This window comes from Acinonyx jubatus, chromosome A2, assembly GCF_027475565.1.
Source record: "Acinonyx jubatus isolate Ajub_Pintada_27869175 chromosome A2, VMU_Ajub_asm_v1.0, whole genome shotgun sequence".
NCBI lineage: Eukaryota > Metazoa > Chordata > Mammalia > Carnivora > Felidae > Acinonyx > Acinonyx jubatus.
In genome coordinates this window covers 14,689,201-14,711,929 of record NC_069383.1, presented here as the reverse complement: position 1 = coordinate 14,711,929, position 22,729 = coordinate 14,689,201, and the positions used below count along the sequence as shown (strand labels likewise).

At 48.3% G+C, this 22,729-nt stretch overlaps 1 protein-coding gene and 1 long non-coding RNA gene across 9 annotated transcripts in view; one reads left to right on the top strand and one right to left on the bottom strand.

The window, feature by feature from the left end:
- Positions 1–22,729, bottom strand: part of HIPK2 (homeodomain interacting protein kinase 2) — a 180,280-nt gene that overhangs the window by 134,524 nt on the left and 23,027 nt on the right. The gene's annotated exons all lie outside the window — the stretch shown is intronic.
- On the top strand, positions 1,226–3,980 carry LOC128314702 (uncharacterized). The gene is made up of 2 exons (XR_008296590.1): positions 1,226–1,695; positions 2,070–3,980. It is a non-coding gene; the product is annotated as an uncharacterized LOC128314702 (long non-coding RNA).

Here is a 22,729-nt window from a genome sequence, read left to right as displayed (position 1 = left end):
CAGCATTTGTTATTCGTCTGTTTGATAACAGCCATTCAGACAGGTGTGAGGTGACTAGACCCAGTTTCTAAATACAACGTGTTCATTGCAGATCCGTATCTGTTACATAAACTATGACCTTTTTTGATTGAACACTTGGTAAGAAAAAAAACAAAAACAAAACTTGACCACCCCTAATACATCTGATATTTTTAATAAATTATACATGTTCCATTTTACTACCATAGTATGCTTACTAAAAAACACAAACATAGAAGATTTAAAAGAATGGGATAAAATATATGTATTTCTAGTGTTTGCTTCTATTTCCCAATAAATTGTTCTGAGCCCCTCACTTTGAAAACCCCCGCCTATGACTCAGATGTCCAAGCCAAGTGAGTTAGCCTTGGCCACATGATTAACTGCGGCCAATAAAAAGTGAGAGTGAAATACCGCTTCTGGGCAGAGGCTTTGCGGAGCCAGTGTGCGGTCCCCCTATTCGATCCTCCCGCCAGCGATGATCCCCGGGGTGGAGGCTGCATGGCCAGAGAACTGAATGAGGATAACCAGGAGCAGAGGGACCGCAGCTGAGTCCCCACAGGTATGCAGGCAGCATGACGGCGAAACACACACACCCTTGTTGTTTTAAAGTCCCGGGTTGCGGGGGTTTTTGTGGCCGCAGTATAACTCAGCCCCTCCTAACTACAATGCAACTTCCCTTAATGCTGCTGTCCCAGATGAGTCTAAATGAACAAGGTCGAATGTAAGTATATTTTGATGCTCGTCGTGCTCACCCGTCGAAAGCAGAGCGCACCATTTTTAGAGACAAATTTAAAACTTCTAAATGGTTCAATCCCTTACCGCCCCTATTTAGGCACCAGGTCTGTGTCCTGTGAAAAAGCTTCATGAGACCCATGCATTAAATGATGGCAAAGCTCCGATCCTCAAAGCTATTAAGTGATTTCAGGTGTGCGCACTCTTATCCCCACCCAGGACCGCTCCAAAAAAAGCAGAAGGTTTAGGATCATCTGTCACACATGCCTATTAGGCTTGGAACCTTGGAGACAAATGACATGCTAGCACTGAAATGGGAAGCTGCTCTTCAGATCGGCCACGGCAGTTTGGCCGAACTGACGCTGAGGTGCCCTAGTCGGAGCCTCAGCACATGCCCCTCTGCTGCTGCTTTCCTGGGAAAAAGAGACTTTTTCACACCCTGCCCCCAGCTGCATGATGCAATGCTTCTGTTCTTGGGAGAGAATACCCTAGTTCTGACATCATAATAACCGTGGGTATTACTCACGATACGCTCACAAGCCTGGCGAGGCACAGTCTGTACCCTCTTTATCACTGAAGTCAGCAATGGGTTTAAAAATAGCATTTGCTCCCACACCCAGGGTACCACTGACTCATTAATGGAGGAACAAACACTATCCTGGACTCCTTACTTCTATGGGGTTTTAGACCGAGGCTCCAAGAACTGAGGTACAGCACGTGTCCCCGCTCTAATAGGGGTGCTGTGCTGTGCTAACTTACAGACAGAGCTCGGCAGATCCCAAAAGAAGGAATGCTTAGAAATTGCAAAAGCAGGATTTAAGATGCTGTCATATTTGTGACTCAAACATGATCATCCTAAAATGTCATTAAGGAAGATATCTATAAACCTGGGAACTGTAACACGCTGAACATACCAAAATAAAGAGGGATGATGTTACAGTGGTAAGTGACAGTCGTCAGAGTGAAGTTTATAAATAAGTCGGAGAGTTCTCATTGTTAAGGGGGAGAGAGGGGATTTCATTTTAGATGTCTGATTCAGGTTCTTTAGAGAGAAACATCCCTAGAGAGCCTTTTTTAAATTTATACTTATCTGTAAAAACACATAATACCTTTTGCTCAAATTCTGTGCTTACTAAGCAATACGATCTCTTACTGGGATTCCAGAAAGGCCTCCCTGACCAAGGAGGAAATGCCCTTGGCATAAGCATGCCTCGCCTCTCTCTGTAATGATCCAGATTAATCAATCAGTCCTCTGTAAGATTAGTTACTGCGAGTCAGTCCTTCCCGACCTCATAATCCTTGATGAATTTATGAAGCCAGATTTACAGATCTGCCAGGCTGAGGATTCTAGAGGCCATGGTGAGCATCCAGAAATGTCTGCCGAGACCACCATGTTCAAGCACCATCCCAAGGGCTGTGAGAACAGTACTACTGCTTTAGAAGAGAACACCACAAGGAGATGGGTGATGGGGAACCGATAACTGACCACGTTAAGGCTGACATAACTGTTACTGATGATATGCCGCAAGGCTTGGAAGGAGGACCGAGCACAGGACAGAGCACCCCAAGAGGAAGCAGTGGGAGGTTGAAGCACAGAGGCCAGTGGGTCAGGAGACATGCATCGCAGTTAGGGAATAAGACTAAACATTTTTTCCCCAGTCGGCTTCACCCCCAGAGCAGAGCCCAATGTGGGGCTTGAACTCACGACACTGAGATCAAGACCTGAGCTGAGATCAAGACTGGACACTTAACCAACTGAGCCACCCAAGAGCCCCTAAGCCCATTATTATTTAAGATTTATAAGCCATCTACTTCCCACAGGACCTGGAAGAGTTTGCAGATATAAGAATAAGATAACTTAAGATACAAGAGGAACACCACTATCTGAAGGGAACACAAGGAAGAATGAGGACGGCTGAAAGCATCTGAGGACTCCCGCAGGGAGTGGCACATGCATTTGGAAAGACGAGTTATAGTCAGACGTGGTTTCAATTTTATCCTGTAGGCAGCAAGGAGTCGTGAGGTGTTTGTGAGCGAGGAGAGGGCCAGTCGGCCTGCCGCATGGAAAATGGCCTTGTGTCGCCAAGGCCAAGAGGCTCCCGGCCTGCCTTAGAGGAGGTTCTGTGAGGTGAGGTCCTGAACGAAAGGTGTAGAGCTGATGGGATGGTAAGGCAAGGCCACAGACAAGAGACTGAAGGAGCAACCTAAAGACTGTGGTGGCGGACGGGGAGGGAGAGGGCAGGAGAGGGATTGGCCATACCGTAGAGCCGCAGTGATGAGTGACAGAACACGGGGCTCTCGCTGACTTGGAGCAGCAGAAGGAGGCATGCCCTGGTGTTCGTGGCCAGGCCTGGGGGCTCTTTGAACCAGGATGCTCCCCGGGAAGCATCAATCGGCAATGACCCCTCCAGCCGCCCAGATTCTCCGTGAATGCATCTCCAAGGCCAGAGCTGATCTAAAATGAAATCAGTTCTCACACCGGGTCTATGAGTTACTGCCCCGTGACGATGCTCTCCAGCCGTAGCTGGAAGGACACAACCAGGTAACATAAAGCCTTAATCCCTAGGCCGGGGGGTCCAGGAGTGACAGGGACCTATAATCCTCGAGCAAAACCACACAGCAACCCTTCCAGAAGCACTCAACCAAAACCATCCGGCCTATGAGGGTACCTTTTGTTACACACGAGATATTAATGGAGAACATCCAGATTTCTGTGTTCCTTCTGATGGCGGGTGCGGTGAGAACTCTCTGGTCTTTCACTAACATCAAATACATACACTCCATCTACTCCCCACACCACCCCCCGCCCCAGCCCAAGTGAGCCAAGTGGACCCAGTGCTCAAAGTCCTCTGTATATCAGTTCTCAAAAGGTGGTGAAGGACGAAACTTCACCGCCATCCTGCACCACACGGCTCTCAGCGGCTCGCCTTGTGGTCTTGACCCCGCTGGCCAAGCCCTTTTCATTCTTTTTCAGTTAAGCAGAAAATGAACCATCAGCTCCATTTCCACTCTCTCTGCATGAATCCTTTTCCCTTTTCTTTCTTGGCTCAAACTATATGGCTCATATAGGATTCCCACCGTGTTCTTCAGGGACTCTTACCTTGCTAAGTATTCTTCTCTTCTAAGAAAGGCTGAATCCAAATAAAAGGTGGGAGAGAGTATGAACACATTCTAAGGGGCAAATGGAAATACAAGAAGGCAAAAGAATAAACTTGTTGATTTCTTGTCCCCCAGCTTTGACTCCTACAAAATGCTAGAAATTACTGGGGGTGATGAAGGGACCTCTAAGGAAGTGAAGTCAGCAGCCCGGGAACCTGTTTTCCATGCTTTACTCATGCCATGAAATCCCATTAAGTCACCAGGAATCCCCAGGAGGATAAGTTCTAATACCAGTTAGTTCAAAAGTAGAAACCACTGTGCAATTTGCTCATTTCTCCCCACGCTTCAACCAAAGCACGGGTGAAAACCATCAAGAATCAGCCTTTCCCCGGGCCTGGTGGAGAGTGAGCCGCCAACGGCCAGGGCCAGGGCCAGGGCGGGTAGCACTCAGGAATGTGGGCCTACAGACAGATCTGGCCTCCATGCACACGAGTTGGGGGCAGGAAGCGTCTCCATGCCCCCTTGGTCCTGGGCCACACGAAGTGACTCAGAACTATGGCATCACAACTCAGCCATGAACAGAAAACAAACAAGGAACAAGGTGGGCCTCTCTTTAGATGCAGGCTAAAATCTGGGGAAACTTATCAGCACAAAGAAAAATGGTGTGCTTGCTGGCAGCCTGGTTTCTTTTTACGCACGGGGAAGCCTTTCCTGCTGATTTAAGAGAGAGCCCCACCTGCTCAGAGACCGAATGTCAGTGCAGAAGGAGAGGGAAACTGCACCTTGAGCGCCAAAGACACTGAAACGATCCTGAGAGGGGGATGCAAGCTGGCTCCAGCACGCGAGTCAAGTCTGCGGGAGAAGGGCCGCCCTCATCAAAGCATGACACAAGTCTTTAGCTCAGATGCTTCCCCTGGGCACAAACCACACAGATTTGGGCCACAGACAAGACTGGAGACCTCATTCCAAAAGGAATGAGAACACTACTGGGTCAACTGACAAAACTGGGATACAAACTGTTGTGCGAAACTATCGCATCTGCGTCGAGTTCGCCAACGTTGGAGCCCATGCTGTTACCAGGGAGAGCGCCCTACTGTCGGGAAACATGCAGGATGTGCTGGGGGGGGGGGGAGGGGGGGAGGGTTAGAGCAGTGCCGCCCCCTAGAACTCCGTGTGATCTCGGGAATGCCCCCTCACCTTTGCCGACCAGCACAGGAGCCGCGAGACACAGGGGGCTACTGAGCGCTTGAAAATGTGGCCAGTGTGACTGAGGAACTGACTTTTACACTTTATTCCATTGTAACTTAAATAACCACGTGTGGCTTGTGGCTGCTGTATTCAATGCGGCAGAAATAAGGGGCCATGACACCTACAGCTTACTCTCAAGTCATTCCCTGCAAGTACATTTAGACGTAAACATACATGTGTATGCGCACGCACACACACACACGTGTGACAACAGAGGGAGAAAGTGAGCGTGCATGACTGCAAGCAGGCAAATGATAAAGCAAATGGCATAAAATGGTAACCGGTGGATCTGGGTAAAAGGTACGGGCTCTTCTTTGTAAATTACGCTTAGTTTCAAAATTTCAGTAAGTTTACAATTATTTCCAAACAAAATATTTTTTAAGTGGATAAGGGGGAGCAGTTATTCATTAGTTAATGAAATCTACCTGGAACTTATTTGCAGGTAGGGGGTCGGGACTTGGAAGTTCGAGGCATCCTGAAATTGAGAGCAAACATAATGGATCCCGCAATGTGTCCCCAAGCCCCAATGTGTCCCCAAAGCATTGCTCATCCAAACCCATCACTTGGTGCTTCTTTCCAGGCGCACGATCAATGCTGCTCCTCTCCCGCCATGGGCCTTCCCACCTCCTTCCACTTGACCCTTAGCCTATATATGTCCACAAAGGACTTGACTACAATGGCAAGCTCAGGGCAGTTTTAATCTAACAGCTTTACTGACGTATAATTCACACACTGTAAAAGTCACCCTGTGAAAATGCACAGCTCAGTGGTTTTTAAGTACATTCACTTGTGCAACCGCCATCACTAGCTAATTCCCCCAAACGTTCTCATCAGGGACCCTCCCACCCACCAGCAGCCACTCCCCGCTCTCCCTCCCTCGGCTCCTGGCACCCTGTAATCTGCTCTCTGCTCTGTGGCTTTGCCTATTCCGGACATTTCACATAAATAGCTCCATACAACAAGCGGCCTTTTGTGTCCACTTTCTCTCCCTTAACGTAATTTTTTCAAGGTTCACGCCCGCCGTAGTATGTGTCAGCATTTCATCCCTTTTTTATTGCCAAATAATATTCCACTGAGTGGAGAGAGCACATTAGTTTACCCATCCATCAGCTGAAGGACATTTGGGCTGTTTCACTTTTTGGCCGTTGGGAACGACGCTGCTACGAACTCGCTAACAAGAGGCTGTGTGGACAAGCGTGCGCAGCTCCCTCGGGGGTACCCTGCAGCGGAATGCTGGGTCGTGTGGATACTCCAGGCTTCACCTTTTCAGGAGCTGCCACCCTGTCTTCTAAAGTGGCCTCCTGCTGTCCCCAGGAGTTGTGCCATCCAATACAGCAGCCCCAGTTAAAGCCCACAGAAGGCAACTCTACAGACATGGCTGCCCTTCTGTCATCTGTGAACTACCGCAGTCTACATTCAAAGCAGGAGTCAGGGTTTGTTTGACTCGAGGTAAATAAATTAGGGAAGCTGTGACTCGCTCGGTGCCAGCAGCACACTTAGCCTTGTACCGTCCTGGAGAATGAGCCAGCACCTGGCATGGCAGACAAGGTCTGGCACATGGTGTGCCGTTGCCAGATGAAGCGGCTCTCTGTCACGGCACAGCTGCAGCGGGACGCAAGCTGGCACTCTCTGACTGTCCCCTCGCTGTGGCAAAGCTGTTTGTGCTACTGGTCAAAGCCTTGGGGAGAGTTATTTACTATCGCCCACAGATTGTGCTCCTATAAACGCCTGCCGAGAACCTGGCGGGGAGAAAACCTGGAGAGGGCGAGGGCCACGAGAAATCCAGACAGCAAGCAGACGAGGAAGGTATCGATGAGGCCGGCCCTTTGGGGCCTGTCGCCTGTTGGTCCTGATGTGTTCCAGAATAAGGGCAAAGCCCAGCAAGCACACAGGGACTGAAGCCCAGGAAGGCAGCCAGGCCCACCACCGACGCAACTGGTGATTCCCTATCAGGCATGTGGCCCCTCCAAGCTGGTGGTAGACACACACCTGAGCTTCGTGTTGGGGCACCAGACTGAACTCCTAAGGCAGAAGTACAAATTCCAAAGCTCTGCAAGCAAGTTGGGAGGCTGGGGAGATGGGCTGGTGAGGCAGGGATGATTTCTGCAGAGGAGAGAAAGAGAAGTCGTAGAATGGCTGGCTCTCCACTCTGCTCCCTTGGGAACACTGGGGCGGCGGGGGGGGGGGGGGGGGGGGGGGGGGAACCTCAGACCCAGGCAGCCCCTGGGGCCCTGGGGCCCTTCCCCCTTTCAGAAGCCATACTTTGCACTGTCCCAGCCCCTTGCCACATTCTGCCTGTCTGTCACCTTTCCCGCCTCAGGACCAACTTTGTTCCCAAACCTTTTAAAATGCATTGTAATCCACAGGCAAATTGCTACCGATTTACTAAAAAGACCTCAACCACGGTTTTGTGTTGTGGGATGGAAAAGGGGAAGGCAGCTAGCTGGCCTGAGATGCTGAATGTGTCTTGCCTTGGCCACAGTCTGTCCCTGGGGCCCCAGTTAATCTACAAATTCTAGCCCATCCCTCTGTCATTTTCCCCCTCGATTCCATGAATATTTAGCAGCTCAGTGTAGCTCTGCGTGCTCCTAGGTAACTACTCCTAACTCATGCTCATTCATTCTTTCAGCAACCATTCAATAAATATCACTTACGACCTGTACTCCACTTCTTGGCATCTGTAATATGCTTAGCCTTTCAAAATCCTAGATAACGGGGCCCAGTGCCTGCTCTGATGAGAAAAGTCTGAGGAAACAGGGGTAGAAACACAGACTGGATCTTCTCATATACTATCTCAACTAATCCTCACAATAACCCTGTGAAGTCACCATTGTTATCTGTGCTTTATTGGAGAAGAGACTCAGAGAGACTAACGGGCTTAGCCGCCCATGGTCACACACTAGTCAAATGACAGAACCAGGGTTTCAATGCACATCGGCGTTACTCTGAAGCCTGTATTTTTTTTTTTCATTAGTAGCATAAACAGCAACGTTGGGAATGTCATGCACTGTCATTCAAGCATGACAGGATTGTTATTTGTACGCAGAACAACGGATTAGGAGTTAGAAATCTTGATTTCTGCGTTGGCTTTGAGTAAGTCACTCAGTATTTCTGAACACAGGTATTTTTGTCCGTATGGGACTCAATGTTTCCAGAGTGTGCTTAGAGTCCCATGAGCTATTAATACTTTTTATGGAAAAAGAAGAAAAAAAATGAGATTCAAACAGTTTAGGAACTGCTTCTTCACTGCAAGACTCCTTGGAGCCTCGAATCTACTAGTGAGCGAGCACCGCATCTCCCAGAGGGCCACCATGTGGCCCAAATGTCTTTACCAAAGGAAAAATCCCCCCCCCCCGCCCACACACAGTCGAGAAAGGAGACCGGAAAACACTGGATTGGATAATCTAAGGAAACTTCCAGCTCTAAGAGCGAATAATGGATTCATCTCATCCTTCCAACCAGAGGGCACACCTCCCGAGGGCAAGGTGTGCTTCTCTATGAAATCAGGAAGAGGGCAGCCAGGTAGAGGCAGATCCGAATGTTCAGAGGAGTAAAAGGAGCCAGAGAAAGCTCCCCTGGGGACAGCTGTTCTAAAAGGACTCGCATTCCTAGAGGTACCTCCTATCCTTTTATTTTTTTTTTAATTTTTATTTGTTTATTTTGTTTATTTTTGAGAGAGTGCGAAAGCGGAAGGGGTCAGAGAGAGAGGGAGACACAGAATTGGAAGCAGGCTCCAGGGTCCAAGCTGTCAGCCCAGAGCCCGACATGGGGCTTGAACCCACGAACCGTGAGATCACGACCTGGGCCAAAATCAAGAGTCGGATGCTTAACCAACTGAGCCACCTAGGTGCTCCTCCTTTTAAAATAAGTAAGCATCATCCAAATGCAGCTGGGCTGACTTTGTCCCCCCAAAGCAAATTCCCTGGGCGCTAAAGAGATTTCAACCTGTCTTGATGAACTTAAGGGAAGGAATCACTATCGTCAGTCTATGGCCCTTCAAAGCCACATCTAAGGAAAGAACAAGTCTTCAGGGCAAATCTGCGGCTTGGCAGTTTCACAAATTGGTGGAGGTGGCTCTCTGAGGGGCAGTCCAGGCCGTCGCTGCCCTGCAGGCACCTTTCCCCTGGTGTGCAGGAAGAAGGGGTTCTAACTACATAGACTCTGCCGGGCCTTGAGGAATGGTTACACACGCCAGGCTGCAGGGATGGAGGAGGAGGAGGATGGGTGTAAAGATGAAGGGGCAGCGAAGGATAGAACATGTCTCAGGGCACAGAATACAGTTCAGAACAGCTCTCAGAACAGAGAATGATTTCCAGGTCTTCAAAGGTTTCCCATAAAACTCCCTTGTTTTTAAAGGAGACCCACGATTTTCCTTGGGACATATTTATACATGGCTTAAAATCGCCAGATCACTCTTGGAAAATATGTTAGTCATCCTGGCCATGGCGCTGTGGAAAGAGGCCAATGTTCTCCGATACATCTCCATGTGGTCATCAGCCTCAACTTCCAGATGCCCACAGCATAGGCTAGAGGATACCAGAGTGCAGTAGCAGCCAAACAAACAAACAAACAAACAAACAACAACAAATCTGTACAATCACCCCCTAAGTCCTCCATCTAGAACAAGACTAGAAATAGACTTAGACTTAGAAATAGCCCAAGACTTAGAAATAACCACTGGCCCAATGGATTCATCCAGAGCTCATTTCCAGACCCTAGCTATCCCTTGCTGGTCCCGGTTCCAGATTTGGGCTCCAGGATCAGAATGGCTCATCAGAAAGGCCCTGTGCTAAGAGCTCTGGTCGAGACATAATGGTAGGGGGTAGGACTCAGGATACTGGGGATGCAACATCTGAGCCATTAGTTCTAGATGTCACCTCAAAAGGTTACAGACTTCCGTGAGAAACCTGGGGACAGGAAGTGACACTGACTGCATGCCTATTTAAAACTGCATGCCAGGCATAGTATCCAGAATATACTAAGAACTCTTAGAACTCAACAATAAAAAGACAAATAACCCATTTTTTAAAAAGGGGGCAAAGAACTTGAATAAGACTTTTCTCCAAAGGAGACATGCAAATGGCCACCAAGTACATGAAAAAGGCTCATCGTTATTAGCCTTTAGGAAAATGCAAATCGAAAGAACAGTGAGATACCAAGGGAACTGAAAACACTCCACACAGAAACTTGTGTACGAATGTTCACAGCACTATTCGTAACAGCCAGAAAGTGGAAACAACCCAAGTGTCCATCAAGTGACTAACGGATGAGCAAAATGCGGTACATCCATACGGCGGAGCATTACTCGGCAGTGAAAAGGAGCAAAGTGGGGATACACGAAAGAAGGCGGACAGGGTCCTGCTGAGCAAAAGCAGCCAGACTGAAAAGACCACATACTGTATGATTCCATTTACATGAAATGTCCAGGCCAGGCAAATCCGGAGACACAGAATACGATTATGGTGGCCAGGGACTATGGGGAGGGCGGGATGGGGGGTGGGGGGGACTGCTGATGGGTGCGGACTTTCTATTTGGGGTGAGGAGAATGTTCTGGAATTAGACACTAGTGATTAATGCACAACTTTGCGAATATACTAAAACCCAAGGCAAACTTGTGGTGCATGAGTTTCTCATATAAACATCTCAATAAAACTGCCTAAAAAAAAGACACAAACGCAGATGCCTGACATTTATTATCACCCAATGAACCTGAAATGGGCATTATCATCCCCTTTTCACAAGCGAGAAAACCTGAGGATTGGCGAGGAATGGCTAATTCCCAGAGTCGCGCAGCGAGCCATGTGACAGAGTGGGTTTAAGATCGGGTCACTGATTCCGAAGGCCGTGCTCTGCCCACCTCTCCACGCCGCCTCTTGCCAGGGTGATACGCTAACTAGCAACTGCAGAACGGTTCCTATGGAAAAAATAGCACTCCCTGGACAAAGAATCCCTGACCGACATAAAATGCTAGCGTTGGAAGTCGTGTTAAAGGGCAGCTCGCCAAATCCCTTCAATTTACAGATGAATAAGCAGAGCTTCAAGGCAGTCAACTGACCTGTCCAACCAAGGCGGCGAGGCTGGTGGGAACGCTCACCCCTCTCGTTTGACAAAAGACAAGCTGATGTATTGTTCACTGCGATTAGTTAGGAATCAAAAGGTAGATGGAGTTCACCCAGTTGGGGCATGCGGGTCAACAGGTATTCAGCAACCTTCAAACATGCCAGTCTCACATCCAGATCCCAGCTAGAAGATCACTCAAGCCGGTTATAGCTCACATTATTCTGCAGTTACCCTGAAATTTCTCTCCCAACCCCAGGAGTGCTCTGAAAAGTCCCACCAGGGTGCGACTGTTCCAAGGATCCCTCAGAGCTTTTGAACTACTTAGCAGGAACGGGGAGTTCTGGATTTAGCATTCAAGTGTGAGGATAAAGGCTCAGGAGACTTGAGCAACTTTCCCCCCGCCAATCCGAAGTGACTCTATGGGGAACCACTTGCCAAGGGAAGGAGAGGGAAGCCGAAGATTGAGCTTTTTTAATGCCTACCTAATGTCTCCACGGGGATGTCCTGTCTCATACTGAAAATGTCCCAAATCAAGGTCATGACCCTGTTCTCCATCCCACAAACCTACCCCTCCCTTGTTTCCCTTTCTCCCACAACTATACTGTCCTCACAGCGCCCCCAGCGGCCTGGGCGAAATGCCCAGCTCGCCTTCCCCCTTCCCTTCCTTCCCCCTCTCCTTCCTCTCCCTCCTCTTCCGCTCCAGGCTGGAGTCCACCTCCTGTGCGGCTCCTGGCAAACACCGTCCTAGACTCAATATGTTTACTCAATTAGGTCGATCCCACCCACTAACTAGTTAAGTCCTTCACAGCAAGTAGCAGCCACGTCTATTTAAACACAGCAAAGGAGAAAAAGAAGAGATGGATGGCCTCACGTGCACAGGTCACAGAGGGTTATTAAATAAAAGGTAGAGCCAGGAAGAGCAGAGCAGGTGGGGCTGTGAGCCCTTCTTTGCGTGTATTCTGCTGGAACGGAAAGGCACATGGACGCACCGGGGCTACTGACTGCATCTGCAAATTATGAATTATTTCAGGGCAGTCCCTCTGAACTCTCCATCTGCTGATGGCAACCGCAGTCAAATAAGCACATTCGGTTGGAAAAACCTGCGACCTGTGACTTATTCCAGTCGTGCCAAGCCTGACACCCACTGTCCCCCAGCCGTGCCTTGTGCACCGCTGCCTGGAGCCACCACGGGCTCCCGCGCTGCCCGTCCAAACCAAGGCCGTCCTTCAAAGATCAGACCAAGTAAGACATCGCTGGTCGCTTGGGACCCTCAGGGTTGCCTCTTTGGGCCTCTCTGATGGTGCTCAGCACAAATGACCTCGCATCACTTGCTATCTTTTGTTGCTTTACCTAACCCCGTCTGCAGTGAGTTTATAAGTTCCTGGAGAAGAGAGAGCTGGTGCTTAAGTGGGCTAATACAGCGTAACGCTGTATGAGCATTAGCACTATTAGCCCTCATTGCTTACTGGTGTCCCCCAGGTCCCGGGCACGTGGCACCAGTCACCCAACGTGCTAAAGGCTGACAAGCGGTTTTCCCTCAGCCTCTTCTCAAACGAAACCTCTGCCCTCCGGGACCCAGAAACTCCAGCTGAACATCCACCTGCTAACTGTTCAGTCACATGTACTCCCTCTTCCTTCCACAACACCCCCTACGCTGTTTTGAGTCGAGTCCGCCAGAGTAAAGGGGGGCGCGGGGAGAGGCAGGCACCATGCCGCCGTGCAGCGTCTCTGTGCCGCACCCATCACTTGTCTCAGGAGCTAGAAAAACCTAAGACTGATGAACCATTTACTTCTCTGTGAAATCAAAACGATAACTAGGCAGAGCTGGAAAAAGAAGCAGTTTTCAAATTATACCGGGCACTGAGCCAAAGCCAGCGGTGATACACTGACAAGTCATTTGTCCAGGGCTGACCAAAACATTCACACAGACGGGCTCTTTTTCATCTAGTAATGCTTGGGATGGGGTTCCGTTTTCGACTCTGAAACATCCCATCCCACGTGCACTCTCTCCAAAACAGCATCCTCTGCTCGCACATCCTGCGACAGTGGCCACCAGGGCAGAGGGCTGGGCCGAGGGGGCTGCAGCCAGTACTTTCTGCCAGGCCATCTGCATAAGCCAGTCTAACACCAAAGACTCGGAGGGAGACCCTCCTCCCTTCAGAGAAGGCGGTCCGATCTGGACATCCCTGCAGTCCTAACACTGGGACTACAGGTCCCTCGGGGTACATCAGGGCCCGTGCACAGCCTGAAAGTAAATGCAGCCCACCTGGAGCCACACACCCACCTTCCCCGTGCCCTCTTCACGCTCACTTATCTGCCCCATCTCTCTACTGAGCACTAACTACTGTAAGACAATTTGGGCTCTGAGAAGTGACATCTAACAAAGCTCTGTGTTAAGCGTCTTTTCAGTAAAGCATCTAGAAGATTCTGCTGTGTTCTTCACTTTTACTCCCACCAGAGCCCCTTTAGCTGAGGACAAGACCACACGTGAGAGTGACCAGTTAGCCCAGCCTTCCCGTGAGCCTTACTAAAAATCCAGGCACCGTTTTCGCCTCTGGGTCCTAGCCTAGCATCAGGCTGCTGTTCTAGATCCACACTGTCCAATACCGTGGCCACGAGCCACAGTGGCAAATTAAAATTAAAATTAAATAGAATTTAAAATTTAGTTCCTCAGCCACACCAGTCACGTTTCAGGTGTTTAACAGTCACACGTGGCAAGTGACTACCATTTTAGTGTGTAGGGACCTAGAACATTATAATCGGTGCAGAAAGTTCTATTAGACAAAACTATTCTGGGTGGTAACATTTAAACTTGTAGGTGGTCTAATTTTTTGAAAGCTGTCACCTTGTAGTCTTGAAGAAAATACATTACCAACCCCAATGGACAAATGGTCTTTCCTAAAAAACCCAGTGAGGTAAAAGGTCACCTCAGAGCAACGTCCTTCATAGAACAAGCACTCACATTCCTCAGATGTTGGTCTGCTTGTCTGTATTGCTTGTCTTCTTTCTACTTCCTGACTCTCAAGCTTACATCCAACTCCACACTCCAATGCAAATTGTAACCAAAGCACGTGAGGTGACTCGTTTCTCTGTCGAATCGGGGAAGTCACTTCGTGGGCCCTGTTTCTGTTTGCCAGGGCTGCTGTGACACAGGACCAGGGACTGGCTGGTTTTACCAACACTAGCTTATTGGCCTCTCACAGCTCTGGAGGCTGGAAGTTCAAGATCAAGGCATCGGCAGGGCTGGTTTCTTCTGAAGGCTGTGGGGGCGAATCTGTTCCGGGCCTCCCTCTTAGCTTCTGGTGGTTTCTGGCGATCTTTGGTGGTCCTTGGATTGTAGAAGCATCACCCCCCATCTCTGCCTTCACACTGTCATGCCGTTCTCCCTGTGTGTCTGAGCCCAGGTTTCCCCTTTTTTATCAAGGACACCAGCCATAGAGGAGAAGTTCATTCTAGTATGAACTCATCTTAACTAACTATATCCGCAATGATCCTGTATCCAAATAAGCTCACATTCTGAGGTGTGAGGAGTTGGGACTTCAAATATGAATTCGGGCAGGGGGGACACAATTCAGCCCATGACAGGCCCTCAAAGCCCCCAAGAAAAAGCACTCCTCCTGGCATACCATCTGTTTTCCATTATTCTATTAATATGAAAAGATCCGTAAGAAGTTACTGGCTGCTCAGCTTTGTGGGAGCAGGTGGTGACCCCAGGCAGAAACTTATACCACATAAGGCTATTTCCATTATACATAACGTCAATTCAAGTCCACTACGCCAGATTTAACAAGGTCCAAAAACACAGACTTTGGCAGAAGTACAAAAGGAAAACCATGACAACTGTCACAGTCACAAAATATAGGGCTGGTAAACTCCGCCACGTTCGTCTAGCCAAGCTCACTCATCGTACAGGTATGTTCTCCAGGTGGCCTGGCAGAGGCAAATGGGAAAGTCTCCCCTGACCCAGACCCCTCAGCATAATGCTTGGTGGTCACAGTCATGGCACAAACCAGTGCCCGAGCTTATCAAATGCAAACAGAAAGAACAGAAAGTCATCCACCAGCACAGGGTACCCAGAAATGTGCTTGAGTTCACTGCCCAAACATCTCAGTGTGAGATATGAGAGCCATCCATAAATTCAGGTAGCAAGGCACAGAGAAAAACCAACGGGTTCCAGTGCTAGAAAACCGGGTTTGAGCCCTAGCTTTGACACTAGGTGAAAGATCTTAGACAGTGTAGTAAATTAACATCCTAAAGCCTCAGTTTGCCCATCTGTAAAATGGGGAGCTTGAGATCTGCCGCACGTTATATAAAGAAAGACCTATTGATGGCCATCATTCTAATAACTAACATTTACCGAGCATTGGTGATATATTCGTGACACCTCCCAATGAGTCTGTGAGGTAAAGCACCACCCCTGCCCCCATTTTTTGAATGAAGAAACTCGGCCTTAGAGCCTGGAGCTGGATCCCTGTGATTGCAAAGCTACACTCCTGACCATTTTATGATATGCCCAGTACACAGTAGGAGCTCTATAAATGCTTCCCATCCCTACCTTCCCCTGGCATTGAGCAGAGTAGGCAGTAAAGCCTGCTATACTGCCATCGACCGCTCAAATCTGCACAAGGACAGAAAGATGATCATCAAATGTCACTTAGAATAAAAAAATTTGGTCTGTCAGGACACAATTATTGTCTCATTTAACACTCCCCTAAGCCCTCTTCCATAACCTTTTGCCACATAACGTTCCTGGCAGTTGGTGGTGGTGTCACTTACTCTTCTCCCCTCCTCCCTACTAACCTGCCTCAGTCTACCTGGTCACTTCCCACCCTCTGTTTATACACTGGAGACTAAGACAGACCTGAATGGTCTTGGTTTTTGGCTTCTGCACTCTTTTGAACTGTTCAGCCTCCATACAGAGGACACTGTCCCTGGGTAAATGGTGGCTCCTCGGTTATGGACTCACAGTTTTAACAGCTAGGCTTTGTCCCTGGGAGTGGATAAATAAAGATAGATATTAGCACAGTTTTCCACCCAATTATCCTATTTACAAAAATAGAACTCTCCTCTGTGAGTGTTTCAAATAGAATCCTTAATTTCTACGGAAGATGTCAAACTTACCAGGTCGATTCTTAAAGCCTCAATCAGTGAGCTAGAATACAGCAGGGTAGGCAATGGAATATAACCCGAACTGTCTCTTCATATATACGTACATATACACGTGTACGTATGTGTTAGTATTATGTGAGTATATACAGATATACATATATACCTACTCATACACACACACACACACACACACACACACACACACACACACACACCAGTTAAAGAAGTAATGGTTATGGAGACTATCTGATGGATGTGCTGGGTGTTTTGGGTTCTAGCATTGCATCAAATCGTACCTGTTGAAGGCTAGCATTCCTTTTGCTAAGTTGCATTTTGATGTTCTGCCTTGAGTCTCCCATCAGGAGGACTATGAGAAAGAGCTACAAGAACCCAGCTGTTTGTCTGCTGTGGGAACGTCACACCCTGTTCATGATACCACTTGATTCTTCCGAGATAAAAACAAAAAGTCCACATGCACAATTTAGTTTATAAATGGGGCGCCTGGCTGGCTCAGTTGGTAGAGCCTGCGACTCTTGATCTCGGGGTCATGAGAGTTACTTAAAAAACAAACAACAAAAGAAGTAAAAACTCTGGCTTCTCTTAAAGACTCAGTATGTCTTCCTTTTCTGGCACCAAGAATTACTGAAGTGACCGCACTTCCCTCTTCTCTTTGACCCTATGACGCCTCAGACACAATAGGAGGCTCAGCCAGAGCAATGTAGGGGGTCTCAGTGTCTGCATACCTGTGATACTTTTTCCTCCTGGCCTTGAACTTTTATATTTATTTCGATTTTTCCTGTTCTTCAATGTTCTTTTGTATTGTATCGGTTATTGTAGTATATGTGTTTATACCACAAAACAAAGCATAATTTGTAAAACAGGGTGAGGTATAAACACTTGATTGAATAGAACTCAACGAAAATAATTACTATAGTAAAGAGAGCCAAATTTAGAAAAAATAAAATTTTTTTTCAGTAAAAAAACACGATGTAGAGTAAAAAGTAAACTAATTAATATGCTGAAGCAGGCACCATAAAGTTGCCTTCCTAACAGCCATTTCCGCTTTGTCCTCTGGCAGAACCCCGATTTGGTTCAAGTGTCACCCCCAACACTAGCACCCAGGTGGTTCAGGAGCCCATCCCGATTAAGCTAAGCACTTCCTGTGCCCGGGAGTCACTGGCCTGGGCTGGGCACTTACACTTCTACCCAAGGGGGAAGAGAACAGCGGGGGGCCTTTAGGGAAGGATTCCTGGTTTGAGGAATCGCTTACTTGGATGGCTGGTGGGCTGGTGGGCTGGTGGGCTGGCTGGCTGGACAGACAAACAGGGATTTCTGCAGGGCCAACCACATACACTAATTTTTACCCTCGTTAAGGGCTGGGCATGAAACCGCACACTTGGGGAGCTCTGAGGATAAATGAGACATGACAAAGGGCCGGAGGAGGCAGATGCCGTAAGAACCACAACGCTCCTGGAAAACACCCTCCGAAGGCAGCTCTCCAGATGCCCCCTTGAACCACGGGAAGGCTCGAAGGTAAACCCCAGAGAGATGCTCTGAGAAACTCTGTAGGAGTCCTGAATTTGCCACCACTACATATGCATAGCTCTTATTCTTCCCCAAAAGAAGAAGGGAGGAAGGAGGGAGAGAGGGAGGCCAGGAAAGCTTGCTAGTCCGTTTCAAAGCACAGTTGTGTTTTCTCCGGACCAGGCAATGGTGCTTCTACACTGCAATGCTGCTGCTCTTGGGTCACCGGCAATATGGCCTTTTCTATCTGCTTTTTCTCTTAGAGGCACCAGACACACATGGGCACACCCACACGCCCAGAAACTATTTCAGATGTTCTCTGACCCACCCACTCAGCCACCTCCTCCCGCACACAGACATATCTTCTGGTCGAGAAGGGACTGATGTCCAAGCTCCTTCCTCGCCGCCGCCTCCCCGCTGTGCTGCCACGGCCCCCAGAGGTCAGCAGTGTCCCGCCCAGGCCTTGTTCCGCTTGCAGTCTCGAGGACACCCAGCCCACCGAGGTGTCCTGGAGACACCTGAAGTGTAAGGCATCACCCGGCTCTTCTCCACTCTCCAGATAATCTCGCACATGACAAGATGAAAGAAGGTTCTCTTACATTCTAGTAACCCCCAACAGCCAGACTCTGCATGGCCTCCCTTCGGGCATTACATGTCTCGTGCCTTCTCTTTACTCAGGGTGCCTGCACGCGACTTCTCACTTCCACGCTCCCCTCTCTCCCTCCTGTACCAAATCACACCCATCTCACTTCTGAACTGCTCAAAACCCACAGTCTTCCCGAACGCACCCAAAGTTAACTTCTTGGGGCTAGGACCACTACACCCAACATTCCCTCCGTCCCCGTCTTTCGGCTTCTTTTGCTTTTGAGGACAGGATTCTCCAAAGTCACCTCCCGTAAGGCAAACCCTATTTCTCACTGACCCATATTTCCTCACGGCAGAAACCAAAACAGTAAACCGTGTGGAAGCGTGTGGAGAGCCGGCCGCACCTGCTCTCCTGAGACACGAAGGGCTTTCCTTCACAGATGCTCTAGAGCCCGACTGAACATTTCCTAACTCCCAGCGTCAGTCCGGCACCGCTGCTGGGGCCTGCACGTGCGCACGCCAGATTTCACCACGAAGGGGACCTGGGTGGCAAATGAGGCAGACGCGAGCACAGATGTGTCCTCACCGCCAGGAAATCAACTCCAAGTGCACGTCCCAGAAGAGGGCATGTCTACCTGTTCCAGGGAGAGCCCAGGTGGGCATTTGTCCCCAGGTTCTTCTGTTCATCTCTAAAGTGATCCAGAAGCACGGTCATGTTTTCTATTCCGTTCTCAGCCGAACCACCTAGCACAGGGCTTTACACGCAGTGGGCCTCAAATGTGGCTGCGGGTCTGACTTCTGAGAGCGAAGGGCTCGGAAACCGCGGCCGCCTTCGCAGAACAGAGGGTAGCACCAGTCGCAGCTATGCCCTGAGAGAAGCCTCTGGTTTAAGCCGAGTGGCAGGTAATAAGAAGCCAGGTTCCAAAGGAGTCCAATGGAAGGGGCTGGCTTGTCAGCTGGACTGGGAGTCAGAGCGGGCAAGCAACCACGGGAGACGCTCTCCATCCCACAGTGTTCGCTGAGCCTGGTCCCGGCTCTGCGGATGAAGAGCAGCACGGCACCCGCCCGACACTGGGAGCGTGAGTGAAGGGCAAAGATTCGTGGAGGAAGATAACAAATGTCAGGAGGGAGCAAACAAATTTCGACTTGGGACGATGCAGGGAGGAGGCTCTCTCTCGGCTCAACTTTCGTTCCAGCAAGATACAAAAAAAAAAGCCTCGTGCGTACGGTAGCAAGCCTGCTTAAAACCAAAAAAAGTTTTGTTTTAGCTTGAGCACAATAGGGAAAGTGTGAAAAGTAAAACTTGCGTCTGCCTACAACTCTGAGCACTTCTGAAAATGGCCACTCTGAGGGCTGGAGGACGGGATATTTGTGCACACACGCACACGGTAACGCGCGCACACGGTGACACACACACACGCCCTGACGTGGGCCCCAGCCACCCACCCCGATTTAGCACGGTACAAGCAGCTAACAAGGTGAACCTGTTCCTTTAATTATGCCAATCGTGAGATGGGGAAGGCGCCGGTTGAGAAGGCATTTAAAGCAGATTGCCCCATCTAGGGAGATATGATTCTTGGAAATGAAGACTGGCACTCTTCCTGGACTAAAGGTTGTGCTGAATAACCAAGGAGCAGGAGGGCAGCAGCTCGGCCCGTTGGGCTGCAACCTGACTTCAAAGATGGGAGCCAGACGCAGGAACAGGGAAAGGGGCCGGGCCGAGCTGTTATCTGACTTCTCCCTGGGAGGCACCCTTCGGAAGCAGGGGGAAAGCTGCTCCACAGAGAGGCCTCAACAGGGCTGGACACGAGAGCTAGGGCACCTCGGGCCCTCGTCCGGCCTTCGCAGCCATTTTAACAAGAGTTACTTTCTCTAAGTCTCCCGCAGTAGAAGGGGCACAAACGCGAGATGCTCAAATAAGTGTTGTCATCTGGCTCTGGGTCAGGGAAACACCCAACCGAACGAAGCTTCATTTTGCTGGAAAACAGAAGAGGGGGGGGCATCAAGACCTTTTCGTGGAGGTCACAAGGAACAGACCCGGAACCACATACTTCGGACACATTGCGTCCTATCAGAACGATTACCTTCTCCCTCAGAAGAAATTTTAAGGCTCTTCTCGTTCACCCATCCATCTTATACTGGATCCTACTCCCCAGCAGGCCCAGCGAAAGATGCTCATCTTGAATTCCTCCAGTACCAAAGGAATCCCTGCTCCCCAGAACTGTCCATTTGTGGAGAGACTGCAGCATTATGTTCTTCCTTACAGTTTGATTAAATCTGCTCCCTGTGGCTTTCAAATCATTGGTTCAAGCTGGATCCACAGTTACCTTTTTTTTAAAAATCCATCTGCCCTTGAGATACTGCTTCTGTCTCATATAGTTCAATTCTCAGTTCCCTTCAGACAAATGTTTCCTTACAGCAAATGCACATACTTTTGACCTATGTTCTACTTCCCCATCTCTCAGGCCCAGACACTTCAGGGAAATCAATCTGTCCCAGTCAATGAATGAAAGAACGAATCAGCGAATTAATCTTTCCCTCCCTCTTACCCTCCCACCCAAACATGCCTAATAATATGAGGGTAACAATCATGTTAAAAGTCACACATTTTGAACAAAACTGTGGTGATAAAAAAATCCGGGATTCTTGGCCTCTAAATCCTTGGACAGTGACCCCGAAGTCTCCTGCAAACACATACACACACACACTCGTTCTCTCTCTCTCTCTCTCTCTCACACACACACACACACACACACACCAATTTTTATAATTAAAATATCTTTCTTCATACACTGACATTAAAGAAAAGTAATCATTTCTTATTCAAGATTATTTTTCTGACATTAATTATTCCCTTTTGCTATGAAAAATACGTATTTCAGCTACTTTCTCTCTTTTAAACAATTTTACTATAGGCTTTATTTTTCAGAGCAGTTTCAGGCTCACAGCAAAAATGAGCAGAAGGCATAGAGATTTCCTATATTCCTCTTGCCCCCACACAAGCATCAGCCATGCTGCTAAATATTCTTTAAGGTCAGCTGGAGACCCTAATCTTAACTGACACCACTTTCTTCTATTGTTAAATCTGATCTGTGTCTATACAGCTGCTTTACAAAGGAAATTCTGGAACACAGACCTTAGTAAACTTAGGACTTCTCAAATATATGAGTTAATCTCATTTGAAACGCCATGTTCCCAGGCCCAGAATACCTTTATGTAAGTTCTCATCTCTACTGTTTTTTTAAATTCTTTTTAATGTTTATTTATTTTTGAGAGACAGCATGTGAGCAGGGGAAGGGCAGAGAGAGAAGGAGACACTGAAGCAGGCTCCAGGCTCTGAGCTGTCAGCACAGAGCCCAACATTGGGCTCGAACCCATGAATCACGAGATCATGACTTGAGCTGAATGAAGTCCAGATGTTTAACCAACTGAACCACCCGGGCGCCCTGCATCTCTATTTTTAATATGTTGCCAAGTAGTCTCCAATAACAACAGAATCTACAGCTTAAAATCATCCTCCTGAAAAGATAATGAGTCTTCTAGACACCAGCTACTCTCAGTAGCTGTACCAGCAACTCTCAGTCATTCAGTCTAACGTAAGAAAAATGAATGCTGGGGTGCCTGGGTGGCTCAGTTGATTAAGTATCCAACTTCAGCTCAGGTCATGATCTCACTGCTCATGAGTTCAAGTCCCACCTCGGGCTCAGTGCCGACAGCATGGAGCCTGCTTCAGATTCTGTCTCCCTCTCTCTGCCTCTCCCCTGTTTGCACTCTGTCTGTCTCTCTCTCTCTCAAAAATAAACATTAAGAAAAATTAAAAAAAAAAAAGAAAAATGAATGCTGATTATCATACAAAATTGTCTTTACTGGGCTGCTGGATTCACACATGACTTTCCCAGAGGGGAGAAAAACACCCTCTATTTATGTTTTGCCTAGAGTAACTAAAAATCAACTTATATGTGCTAAACCACATTTTAACTTTAAAAAGTAGAGGCGGTATGGAAATATAACAGAGCCAATTATTCGTTAAATAAGACTTGACTGAATATCAAACATTTGCCGGGCATTATGGCAGTCACTGGGGATTTAGAATTGAAAGCTTGCTCCCTGCCCTCATGACAGTTCACTAGAGGAGGTGGCGAAAGGAAACTAAACATTAAAAACAATCAGCAAATCAGAGCCACAATGAGATGCTGCTTCACACCCACATGGAGGGCTATGATAAAAAAGACAGACACCTACAACAACATGGATGGACCCTGAAAACATAATGTTAAGTGAAAACAGCCAGTTGCAAAAAAACCCACATGTTGCATGATTCTATTTACATGAAATTCCAAAATAGAAAGTA